This window comes from Camelus dromedarius, chromosome 12 (assembly GCF_036321535.1).
Source record: "Camelus dromedarius isolate mCamDro1 chromosome 12, mCamDro1.pat, whole genome shotgun sequence".
In the NCBI taxonomy this organism is placed as follows: domain Eukaryota; kingdom Metazoa; phylum Chordata; class Mammalia; order Artiodactyla; family Camelidae; genus Camelus; species Camelus dromedarius.
The window spans coordinates 2,396,204-2,409,017 of NC_087447.1; the positions used below are offsets into that span (position 1 = coordinate 2,396,204).

Genomic DNA, 12,814 nt, shown 5'->3' on the forward strand with positions numbered 1-12,814 from the left:
TAAAAAATAAATAAATAAACCTAATTACGTCCCCCCACCCCCACCCCAGAAATAAATAAAAACTTAAAAAAAAAAGGCCATGTTCTAAAACTTGACACAGGAAAACCACAATGGTGGAAGGCAGGGAGCTGCTCCCAAAACACCAGAAGCTGCCCAGGCCGGGCCTGTCCTAGCCAGGAGGCCCCTGTGCTCCCTTCGGCTGGATTAGGGCCCGGCCTTGGTTGGTGCTGGTCCCATTCCTGGCGTCCCAGCCAGAGCAGCTGCTTTTATAAACTTCTTTTATTTGAAAATAAAATGTAAAGACAGAAAACCAGGCAGAAGGTCGGCTTTTTGAGCTTTTGAGACAAATACTCTGCAGCGGTCACCCAGGTCAGGCCCTGAGCCGACCGGCCGCCCCCTGGAGCCCGTCTGGGGCGCACCCAGTCCCGGCCCCCTGGCCCTCCCTGACCCTCGCTCCCTCCATCCTGATGACTTCATCATCCAAGGTGCGTCCCTGGGTCCACCCTCGGGTCCTGCCTGCTGAGCCTCTCATCTGCAGCGCCCCTCCTCCCCTTCCCGTGCCTGACTGAGGCACCGGCGTCCGACCTGCAAGGGCCTCTGAGCCCTCCAGCTGGCGGGGCCCGCGAGGCATGGACCATCTCTGAGCTTCTGCGCCTGAGAATGGCGCTGCCAGGTGCCTCGAGGCTTGTCCTGAGCGTGAACGGAACAGGTGCCTGTTCTACACCTGAAAGTCGGGGTTCGAGGGGACACGCGATACCCACTGGCTATTGCTAATAACTGTGAGGATCCCTCTTGGGATTTGAACGAGCTGCAGAGCACAGCCAGGCAGCCTCTCAGCATCTCAAAAGATCCCACTGCAGTTCTGCTCATGACCCCCTGACACAGCGCAGGTCCTCCTTCAGCGCCTACTCACTCTTGGTTTGCACACATTTCTAACAATCTTCTTCTTCATCTGGTTTCCTACACAAGGGTGCACCCAAACCAGAAACATTTTTTTTCTAAAAAGGAAATAACTGGCAACCCCTCCAACAAGAAGTTTAAGAGAAGGTGTCTGGGGCCACTGAGCACAGGGACACCAGCCCTGCACGGGGCAGTGTCCCTTCAGGGGTCACAGTGGCATCATCAGGTAGGAGACCACATGGCAAGCTGGCCCCAGCAGGTTGCCTGGGGCCCCACCAGAAACTCGGAACTCCGGACCCGGGCCGAGAAGTGATAAATGGCCACGTTGGGGAGAACAGGCCAGCTGGAAATAAACAGCATGTTCCTTGTGCTTGCGAGATTTAAAAATAAACCGAAAAGCAGACACAGTTTAAAAATAATGAACGGGGTGGAGGACAGTCATTTGCCTGGGTGTCTTCCTCCCATCATTCGTTAAACTGCAGCTTAAAAATCAGCCGCCAGCCTGGCCTGCAGCTCCGGCGGTCAGCGGGGACACGAGCTGGCGGGGCAGCTCCTGAGGGACCCACGTGGCGTGGAAGAAGTCTTTTTTCCCTCTCCTGCTGCATTTGGAGGCCTCAGTAGTGCTCCGGAGAGTGGAGACGCTGTAGATGAACCCCGGGAGGTCAGCCCTGCTGGGGGCTCCGGGGCCCACCGCCGCCTCCTCACAGCGCCTCCGCTCTGCTGAAACAGCATCCCTTCTGTAGCTGAGGACCTGCTCCTCCTCCCGAGCTCAGGGCCGAGGTCTCCACGTGCCCCACGCCGCACGCATCTGTCAGGTCTGGTGACAGGGAGGGGCGGGGGACCCCTGGGGAAGACCCTCGCTGGCCAGCTCCCAGGACTCAGGATTATTGGCACAGAAAGGTCTCTGAGCCTCGGGACAAACAGCCCACTAGTGCCGCATCCCCTTCACCCGGCTTGAAGGAAAGGTCACGTTTGGTTTCCCAGCGGCCACTGCGGACGGTGTTTGCTGGACTGGACCACAGGGCAACGGTGATGGGAAAGCAGATCCAGGCCCGGGATGCTGGGGCCGAGAAGGATGGCCCGGCAGGTGGGATGGCCAGTGAGCAGCGGGACCTGACGGCAGCAGGTTGCTGGCCCTACAAACCTCCTGCCTGATCGAACTTCCTGCCCACAGGTGGAGCTCAGACCCGGGAAAGTGCGACTGGGTCTGTGTGTGTGAGTGCTGCGGGGTGTGGGCCTCTAGGCTCCACCCCAGGTCCGGGCACTGGGAATGCTGGCTGAGCCAGGGCGCCCAGGCCAACATAAAACAGCCAAGGTTCGAGAGGATGAAACCTGAAAACACACATTCGTGTGTATAAAACACTCTGCTCGCCTCAAAATCTTACTCCTGGCAAACATGTGCTCATAGGAAGTAAACGTAGAATTGTAGACCAGGAACCCGCTGATGAACCGTGCCGGGGGCCATGGTTATGGTCACTCCATTGCCCACTCTGATGGGCTGCATTGTGTCCCCAAATCCATATGCTGGAGCCCTGGCCCTGGTACCCCAGAACATGACTGTACTTGGAGATGGGGCCTCTAAGGAGGTGATTGAGTTAAAATGAGGTCACTGGGGTGGGTCCCAATCCCCTGGGCCTGGTGTCCTTACAAGAAGAGGAGATCAGGACGCAGACACACGCAGAGGGACACCACGTGAGGACACGGGAGAAGACGGCCATCTCCACGCTGAGGAGAGAGGCCCCGGGAGGAGCCGGCCCCGCCTACCCCTGGGCCTCGGATTCCAGCCCCCAGGACGGGGGACAGTGACTGCCTGTTGTTTACGCCCCGTCTGTGGCGTCTGTTACAGCAGGCGGAGCTGACACATACACACACACGAGCAGGCTTACCGAGATGGACAGTCAGCACCCAGCACCCTTGGGAGAAGGGGCATCTCCCTGGTCACAACTGGGGAGTGGGGAGATGAGGCTTCTCTCCCAGGTTGGACACTGGGCACAGGGCATCCCCAAGTCCTGCCGGGGCCACCTCCCAGCTGCTAGATGCTCCCGGGGTGGCCTTGAGCACGTGAAGGGCGGGTGCACCAGTGTCATCAACGCTGTTTCGCACCCAGGCCCCAGGGGACCACACAGCCAGGCCCCAGCCCTCCCGCCCGCCGACCTGCTTCCCCGGAGCAGCTGCATGGAACGCCGCGGCCGGGGCCCTAGCCTGCGCAGTCCATCCTTGGCACCGTGGTGCTGTGCGTTTTCACTGGGGGTGCCTCTGTGCTCTAACCAGCTGCGGGCAGAACCTGCAGACCCCTCGGCCAGACCCCGCCCTCCCTGGACCCTTGTCATCTCAGGATCAGCCTGTTCCTTTCCCAGCTTCGCTGAGGTATAATCAGCAAGGCAAAGGGTAAGATATTGGAAGGGTACGTCATTTGATTTGATACACGACCCACTGAGGAAGGATTCCTCCGTCTGGGTCACCAGCACACCCACCAGCTTCTGTATTTACCTGTTTTCTCTAGTTCCGCTCTCGGTGAACTTCAATTGTACGACACTGTTACCAATTACAGTCGCCGTGTTGTACACATGGCTCTTGTTTTTAGTGAACAGAATGGGCTGGTCACCTACAGACCCCTGGGGACTGGGGCAAACATCTTTGTATTGTGTGTTTGGGGAGCAGCCGTTCAGCCTGTGAAGGCAGAGCAGGGAGAAAGGCTTCTCCCTCCAGCCGGATGGATTCAAGAGGACAGACGCGGTGAGCGGGCTCCCGAGGCCAGGAGAGCTGACGGACGTGCTAAGAAAGTTCATCCCGACCCCATGCAGCGTGTGAGCTGGGAGCCTTGCTCTCCCAGGAGATGCAGCCCCTGCCCACCCACCCCCCGGGGGTCCTGGGAAGAGCCCCTCACTCTCACTCCCGTGAGGAGCTTTCAGCTTCACACTCACTGGGTGTCTGTCCCCAGCCCTGCTGCTCAAGGGGAAAGGCCGGCTCCCCCACGTGTGCCGGGGCACCGGCGGTGGGCCCGCAGCCACATCTAGTCGGGCTGCTCATGTGCCCACCCTGGGACCCCCGGGCCCCACCGCAGGCCCATACCCCTGAAGAGAACCCACCTCCCGCCCCAGGAGACCCAACACAAAACACGCTCCACGGATAAAACGGAAACAACCCGACACCCTTCAACAGGGGGATGGAAATAAGTCGTGACTTATCTATAGAAAGCAAGGAAAATGAACGAGAAATTGGCACTTGTAACCGCACGGCTCAAGAGACATTGTCAAAGGCCGAGCGTGAGGGTTTCTGCACCTCCTCTGTGACTCCGAAGTCACAGGAAATGAGCAGGGGTGTGCAGGGAGCGCTGCAGTCACACGACATCTGTCACAGGGCCAGAGGAGTCTGCATCTGCTTGTGGATTCATCCATATATAGCAGGAGCGCGAAAACACACTGGGGACGAGAGCTGGGCACCCGGGGGTGGGGTGGGGACGGCGGTCAGGGGCTGGTCCTGAGCTGGAACTTTCGACTCCTTGGCCTGAAGCCAGCAGAGCCAGAAGTCATGACCTCGAAGGACTGGTTTTATTTTTTGGTGTGGTGCCCGAGTGTCAACCTCTCCCAGTCATTAATCATTAATCAAAGCTTTAATTCGTGATAAGGAGATGGTCCCTCCCTGCTGGAAGGGCTGGAGGATCGGCAGAGCCTCACCCAGACCAGGGCCGTTTGGCTGTGGCATCTCTGGGGGCCAGCTCCGCGCTTCAAACACATCCTCCTCTCGCCTCCGAGGCCAGCACTGAGGTGGCCCATTTCACAGATGGGAAAACTGAGGCCTGGAGCTTAAGGGACTTGCCCGGGGCCCCCTGGCTAGTGATGTGTCTGAGTGGGAAGGGGCTCCCACTTGGTGTTTGGACCACTGAGCCCACGCTCAACCACCACGCTGCCAGGCATCCATGTGGTCAGACAGGTCACTCCAGAGCCCCCGTGGGAAGTCAGGGCCACCTCTTCTCCAGGGACAGTGCTTACAGACTTGGGCATCCGGCTTAACGAGCTCTGGCGACCCGCCTGCCTCCGCCTAAACAAAACACCCAAACCAGACAAACAGAAGCAGCAGCTCACTGACCCGCCAAGAAAGCGGGTGACATCTCCCAGCCGGTGGCAAGGCGCGAGGGCTTGGCCAGGGGCCGCGACCCGAAGGAGTTGGGCCAGTGGCCGGAGACCCGGCCCCAGCCCGTGATGAGAAGGGACGGTCTTGATGGAAGAATGGACAAAGAAGTGGTGGCAGCCGGGGGGTACTACTCAGCCACGAGAAACGAGGAGGGCCCGCCGTCTGCACGACGCGGGTGGACCTCGAGGCCTGACGCCACGTGAAGCAAGGGGGGGAAGAACGAGACCGTCCGCGGAACATGAAAAACAAGCAAAACCCGAAATAAATGGCCAAACTGAACCACAGCTCCAGAGAACAGAACAGCGGTTACGGGGGGAGGCAGGGGTGGGACTTGGGTAAAGGGGGCTGACAGCATGGCGACGGGCGGGAACGCCTCTCGGTGGTGCGCACGCGGCAGTGTACACTGAGGTGGAATACAATGTACAGGTGAACCTGCAGGCTGTTACGAACCAACGTTGCCACAATTAAAAATATTTTAAAAATTAAATGTAGTGTATTTCTGGCAAAAAGGGGGCAGATAAGGGGTGAGGTGGGTGCCCACCCACAGACAAGGTGCCACCGGCCCGGGGTGCACTCCCCAGACGTCTGGTATTCCCTGCACGCCACCAAGTGTCACCCCGCCACGGGGGCTGAGTCAGTGCCCCAGACGGAGCCAGGAAGGGCTTTCCAGCCAAGGATCAGCATATGCTGAGGCAGAAAGGTGCGGAGTGACATCGGAGCGAGCACCTGGCCTTCTGGGAGAGCAGAGCAGAGGACGGCGGCCCGGCCCAGGCCTGAGAAACTCTCACTTCTGATCAGGCAAAGGAAGCCCAGCCCAGCCGGCCCCGCTCTGGGCAGCTGGGAGGCTCTCCCTCAGGATGAGGCTGGGCTGTTGCTGACGGCGGCACATGCCGCCAGGGAGGTCTGCGTGGGAAGGAAGGCTTGCGCTAGGGACTCGGTGGGGGCCCGGCGGCGAGGCTGAGCACTGAGCCTGCCCCGTGCAGGGAAACTCTAAGCCGTCTTCCTGGGAGAATTCTTACATTTCTGGGTCAAGGTGTCACTTCTTGCAGCTCCAAAATCTCCCAGCCTCATGGGGCCAAGCGCTGGGTCTCTTCCCAGCAGCCTTTGGGGTCCTGCCCTTTGGGACTTGCCCGCAGGGTCCTGCCCTTCAAGGCTGGCTCCTGAGGCTCAGAGGCAGCATCGAGGCCTCAGAGCGGGGGCCACTTGTGCCCTGATGCGGGAGCCCAGACCAGAAGCCCAGTGCGGGTGGGCTGCAGTGGGAGGGGGCTCCAGGAGCAGCGGGTGGAGGATGCCAGGAGGCCACCAGGTCCCGCAAAGGGCTCGCGCTGGGCAGCCTGGAAAGCCCTCTCCCCGTCCTGCTCCAGGACGGCAGGGAGGCAGGGGTGAGGGACCGAGGGTGGCAGCAGGCAGCCGCTTTGGTGACACGAAGTCCTGTGTGGTGCCTGAGGGGAAAGGGGACAGATTTCTAAACATTGGTCTTGTGGCCTTCACCCTTTTAAAAATTAGTGGCAATTTTTTTTTTCCGTATAAAATTTGCTGGGTACCTTCAGGCTCTAAAACAGCTGGGAGGACCTGAGCCCTCCAGAGAACCCCGGCAAGGAACAGGGCATCTGGACTCTGGTTCCCGGTTTGGCACTGCCCATCAGGGGTGGAGGCGGGGGTGGGCGGGGACGTAGAGCACAGGATGAGGGATCTGGGAGCCTTAGGGGGAGCCTTATGGATGGGGACACTGAGGCCCGGTGAGGACAACACTCTGGTCTTGCCATTCTCTGGGCAGTGGTTTCCTCCCGGCTCCAGTGGGAGCCAGGTGGACCCTGTGAGCTTTGGGGAGGGGAGACAGGAGGGCTCAGGTGAGAGTCTGCACTCAGTCTGAAGCCAGAGAATGAAGAGGCAGAGGCCCCTTCCTGTGGGTCAGTTTGCACCCAGGAGCCTGGCACATTGCACAGGGCAGCTGGGGCTGGGCTGGGCTGGAGGGCTCAGTCCCGGGGGCGGGGCACGCCCTATGCAGGTGTTCATCTCTGGGCTTTATTTAATTCCGAGTCCCAACTGCTCCCCCACCCCCCAGCACCTGAGGCCCTACTGTGTGCCTGGCCTCGGGCTGGTAAGGTCTGGTTCTCCCCCACTAGGAGCCAGACCAGAGTCACCAGCCTGCGGCCGAGGTCCCCCAACGCCTTCGTGTGAGACCATCTCGTGACTTCTGTGGGCTGCTGTGGGCCCAGCTGTTCAGACAAGGAAACACAGCTTTAGGAGGTAAAGAAATTGCTGGCCCTGGGACCAGGGTTAAGGATCCCTGAGACTTTCCCTCTGCCTGGCCTTCAAAGCCACTGTTAGTCCTGATGCCATCGCCCCTCAGACCCTGGCCAGCCTCTGCCCTGTCCTCCAGCCCCAGGTCTGCGCCAGGGCACAGGAGCCCTGCAAATCTCATCCAGCCCAGCCAGCAGGGGGAGGGGACAGGGTTACGCAGGAGAGCCTGTCCCATTCCTCTGGGTGCCTGAGTGCTGGCCAGAGGGGGCCTTGGTCAGGGCCACTGCAGATAAGGAACCAGAGGTGTCTCGGTGGGCGGGGGCTCTGTCCACGGCCGTCCCCGGCCCTGTTCTCGGAGCCCGGCACAAGATAGCCACACTGGCATGTAGGTTCCTGGGAGGTGTGGGGCTCCCCCATCCCTTGTCTTGGGGTGAGGAGCCTACAGGCCCAGTGCCCATGGGAGGACCAGGGTGGCAAGGGCCCCAGACCCCTGGGTGTCACCCCAAGGATGCCTGAGGACTGACAGTGAAGCTCGCCCCACCCCCAGCCCAGTACTCGCCCAGTCACGTCTCTGAAAGCAGCAAAGGCATAAAAGCACATCCCGGAGACGCGTCAACACATAACCACAAAGGCCTCTTCTCTTCCCTGGGCTCTCTGACCCGGAACGTTCCGTCCTCACGTCTGCAGACCTCAGATGCAGTGCCTCCCATCCCCACTGCCCGGGCAGATTTGGGTGACTCCTGGCGGGGTTGGGGTAGGGTTAGGGGGTGAGGCTCATCCTACTAGGCAGGCGCATCCGACTTCCTTGTCCCAGCGGCTCCTCCTCCGGTGCCCTCCCTCTGGCCTCCTGGGGGAGCGGCTCTCCCACCACAGGGGAGGTGGGACAACGAGGGAGGCAGGACAGGGGACACAGCCACCAGAAACTGCCCCTGCAGCCACAACGCAGTCCCAGTAGGACAAGACCCCGGCCCTTTAATGGACTCCCTGCCGAATTCATCTCAATAGGTGGGCACAGAGCCCTCCCCGCTCACAGCTCCACTCCAGAGAACAGGGCTGGCCCTTTAAGCCACCTCCAGTGCCGTATTCACCCCAATAGGCGGGCACATCAATGCCACCACCTAATCCTTGGCAGGGACAGCCTCTCCCAGAGTGGAAGCAGCTGAGAACGGAATCGTGGTGGCTGTGGCCAAGCTAGCGAGGAAAGGGACAAAGGTGCCGCCCCTGCCTGCTGGAGGCTGAGGACCCGGAGGCTTCCCTCCATCCTGGCTGAGCAGCAGGCTTATCCCTGCCGGGCCATCACCCACTTCTGCCTTCCTGTGGACTTGCCTACACCCAGTCTCCGACCCCTCCCTGGCTTTGGACAAGGGAAAGGGACACCTGGCTGGTCACACGAGTCAGCCTGGCCAGTGGCCTGTGGGACCGGGCATCCCCCAAGCCCCTTGTCACGTGCTCATTAAGCCTGTAAAACACCTCTAGCATTGGGTGGCATTGCTCAGTTGTGGGACCGAGACTTCCCCTTCAGCCCTTGGTCCCGGCCAGAGTCAGAGCGGGCCTGGGCACCTAGGCCACCTCCACTCGCCCAGTAAACACTAGGCACTCCTCCAGGTAAGCCACTCTGCACTTGCTACTTCTAAGTCAGGAAGGGTAGGACTCCTGGGAAGGGCGCAAACCGGGTCCTTCCATCCGAGGACCAGAGAGGACGAGCCGGTCAGGTGTCCTGACTGCCGATGCTTGAGAAGCCAGAGACTGGCTGGGAGATGCACGATGGGGCAACCCTGGGCAAAGACAGTCTACAGCTTCACACGAGCAAAGGGCACCTACTGTGTGCCAGGCCCTGGGGCAGAGCCCTGAGCAGACATCCAGGCAAAGAGGGAAGGGTGACCCACATCCCAGCGGTGCCTGCGGTGGGGGTGGGCCTGGCCCTGGTCCAACCGCTTTGTCCATATTTTGTCACTCAACTGAACAGATACAGGATGGAGAGGATCTCAGGGACTAATGCGTCGGCTGCTGAGAAAATGAAACCCAGCACCTTAAAATGGACGCTTCCGTTGGGAGCAGAGGGTCTCTCAGAAGTGCATCTCAGCGGGGATGTGACTCAGCACCCTGGGCACAAGGGACAGTGAGGCCTGTGATGAGAAAAGCCGGGTCTGGGGCTGGATGCCTGTGAGCTGGGGCGAGGAGGTGGGGAGAGCGGACAGAGGGGCAGGGACCCGGTAATCCCGGGCCTGGGAGGCGCAGAATGGAGTCCAGAATTATATTGAGACCAGTGTGACTTACAGAGGCCTCTAAGCAGGTAGGTTATGTGATGTGTATATTTTTAAAGCTCTTGCTGGCTGCTGGCCGGACGAGGACCAGAGGGGCAAGGATGGAGAGACCGTGGGATGGCTAGTGTGGCCCTCCAGGCAAGAGCCGGGGCGGCTGGAGGAAAGCAGAGGTCAACCTAGGGGGAAGAGTGGGTGTGAGGTCGGCTTGGGAGGTTAAGCGAAGCACTGGCTCTGAGGTTTCTCATAAAGGCACTGTGGGTACCCTAGATCCCTTGGAGCTGGCCAAACAGGCTCACGTCCTAAAGCGGTAGGGACTGTCTCTCCCTGGCTCGATGACCTAGACAAACTTGGCAATTCTCTGATGACCCTGTGCCTCCCCAGGGCCCTGGCTGGGTGGTTCCGAGGCCCCTCCCAATGGTCCTCAAGCGCCTCCCTCCCAGAACCCCGAAACCCAGGGGTCTGTGATGTCTGCGCAGGGAGTCCCAAGCCACCCAGGCCAGCGGCGAACCCCAGGAGAACTCATACCCCGTTTCAGTTCTGTTTCCTTGACCTGCAGGTTGGGGAGGTCGTGGGCCAACCTGGCACAGCCAGCAGGACTCTGTTCCTTCGTGACAGCCTTGAGCAGCACGCCTGCCGGGAGGAGCAGTCCTGTCCTCCTGTGACACCTACCTCCTGGCCCGAGACCCCAGACGGTGCCCACCTGGGCTCCCCACCACTCCTGAGGGCAGCCAGGCAGTTCCACCTGACCGGTGGGCCCCACGGTGGGAAGTGCACCTGACTGCTCACTTCAAGTCCAAACACCTGGGATCCTTTTGACAGACATTGTGCGCCCCTGAACAGCCCCCAGTCCCGGGGTGCGGGCCTCACCCGGGTGACTGAGCTGCACTGCTTCTCGGCGGCAGCTGCACACCTGTCCCCTGAACAATGAATGCAGATGGGGGCAGACATGCTTCTGTCACCTTGGGTGCATTCCCTCCACCTGTGCATTGTGCGTGCACGCGCGTGCGTGCGTGCGTGTGCGCGTGTGCACGCGTGCCCTCACTGGCTTACGACCACAGAATCAGCGGAAAGCGCAAGTCCCCAAAACGCGGCTGCCGAAGACTCACAACAGTCTTCAAACAGCCGGCCTGTCACGCATTTTTCCTTCCCTCCCCTCCAGCATAGCACGTCAGATTACTATCACCGCTCAGGAAGCTTCCAGGAAGAGAGATTTCAGGAGAGAAATGGATCCTGGATCTTCTCAGCACAGAAACGACCATCCTGGGGGCAGGGGCTGCATTTAGCATCCCTGAAGAGCCGGGAACAGACCTTTGGAGACCTAGCAGATCCCCGGCCTGACTCAGGCTAGCTGGATTCTCAGGCCCAGGGAGGAGGGGCTTCCACCTGGCATCCAGGATGCACTGCCCACGGGTCCACGTCTGCACAGCCTCATCAAGACGAGGCCCAGGACTCAGTCGGCGGGAGGGCCCTTGCCTGGCCCGTCTCCCTTGTCACCTTCTCTAAACACAGCTGGTGAGACAGACCAGACAGACGCACTCAGTGCCGTCTCTCCTGGCACCCGGGGCCCTGCCCCGCACACATGCAGGCAGACAATGGGACACCCATGAACAGCCGGATGCCAGCAAAGCCTTCAGGTTCAAGGAGCAGTCAGGCCTCTCACAACCAAGGAAGTGGGTGAAAACCTCCCAACAAACCACTCTGCCTGCCACTGTCGAGGGCAGGGTTTCTGCTGGCTGGGACCCAGATCCACCCAGCACACACAGATCCAAGGGCGTCCACTCCAACCCAAAGGCTGTGCCCACATCCCTGGCCGTGACGACCTGCGCCTGCCCCTGGCCCGGGGGCTGTACTGGGGAAGATCACAGAGGTCTGCCTGCAAAAGGCACCTTGAAGGGGCTCAGGCAGATGGGCAGACACACATAAAAGTGATTTCTTGTGCAGACAGAGTAGCAAGTTCAACCCCAAGATGACCAAACAGCAGAAGTGAAACCCGCTGCTCAGGCTGGGCCTGGCTCAGCCCAAAGGTGAGTGGGGCAGAGAAGCTCACCTCCCCGGGGTGGGACCTGCCCACACTCCAGAGCCACTCAGAATCGTACTTCCGGGGGCTTCTGACAGCAGCAGCCCAGCTTGGGTGGGAGCAGAGATGGCACCTGGGGATCCCAGGTGGCAGTGTCTGTCCCACAGGGCCGCTGACAGCCCACGCCCACTGTGTCCCGCCCCCTCTCACCCCCAGGAATCCTAAAGCACGCAGGACCCTCCTGTAGACTCAGGTTCCCTGCACAACTTCCAAGGCCCCTTATCTCCAGGGGGTCAGTGGCCTAGAAATGGAGGCTCTGGGTGGGGGTGGGGTGGGGCAGCCAGGGCATCTCCCCTCAGCTCACCAGCCCCTCACTCTGTGGACGCGGACTGAGTCATCTCGGAAACAAGCCCGGAACTGAGATGCCAGATGCAGACCCCAGACCCCATCCAGAGGCAGCAGGCCGCCTCCTCACAGACACCGCCCCTTCAAGACCCCCAGGGTCTTCGCTGAGCTAGGGACACAGACCCAGGCTACGCTGGCAGACTGCCCCCCAACCTCCCTCCAGTCCCAGCTCCTTCAGGCCCCATCAGTGGGGGAGCCCGGGGTGGTCCGCGGCTCCCCACAGTCGGGCCGCACCCGCGCCCCAATCCGCAGGCGTCTGAGATCGTCCCCGCGCCACCCCGGGCTCCCCAGCGCGGCGCGACAGGCTGGGGCGGGGCGCCCCAGCGGCGGTCACTATCTGGGTCCACAGGGATGCGCCCCAGTCCCCGGGCCCGGGGGCAGTGGCGCGGGGCCAGTCCCGCAGCCGCCCACCGGCGGCCCGCTGGACGCTCACGGCCCTCTGGGCCCCGGCCCCTCCGACCCTCTCCCCGCCCCCTGCCCGGTGCCCTCCGACCCCCTCCTCACCCCCGCCCGCCCCTCCCCGTCCGCAGCGCTCCTACCGTGAGAAGCGGGGCGCGCGGGGCCGGGCGCGCGGGGGCTCAGCTGGCAGCGCAGCCCGGCTGCAGGAAATGCCAGAAGACTGATCCAACCGCGGTAGCGGAGAGAGGGAGGAGGGAGGGAGCGGGCGGAGAGCGGGGAGGAGGCGGGGAGGAGGGCCGGAGGGCGCGGCGGCCGCAAAACCCGGGCGGGATCGGCGTGCGGAGCGGGCGCGCCGGGACCCCAGGCCGTGCCCAGCTCGGCCTTTCCTCGCCCCCCTCTCCCGGCGCGCTCTGGGGCTCCCGCGCTCCGAGGCGGCCTGGGGTCAGGACAC

General features: G+C 61.4%; 1 protein-coding gene across 1 annotated transcript in view; it reads right to left on the bottom strand.

The window, feature by feature from the left end:
- The window catches only part of OSBPL5 (oxysterol binding protein like 5), a 64,580-nt gene extending 51,974 nt beyond the window's left edge, over positions 1–12,606 (bottom strand). The window contains exon 1 of the mRNA XM_031447882.2: positions 12,504–12,606. The gene's annotated coding sequence lies outside the window, so the exon portion shown is untranslated. The remainder of the gene's footprint in view (positions 1–12,503) is intronic.
- Positions 12,607–12,814: the final 208 nt, after the last annotated feature.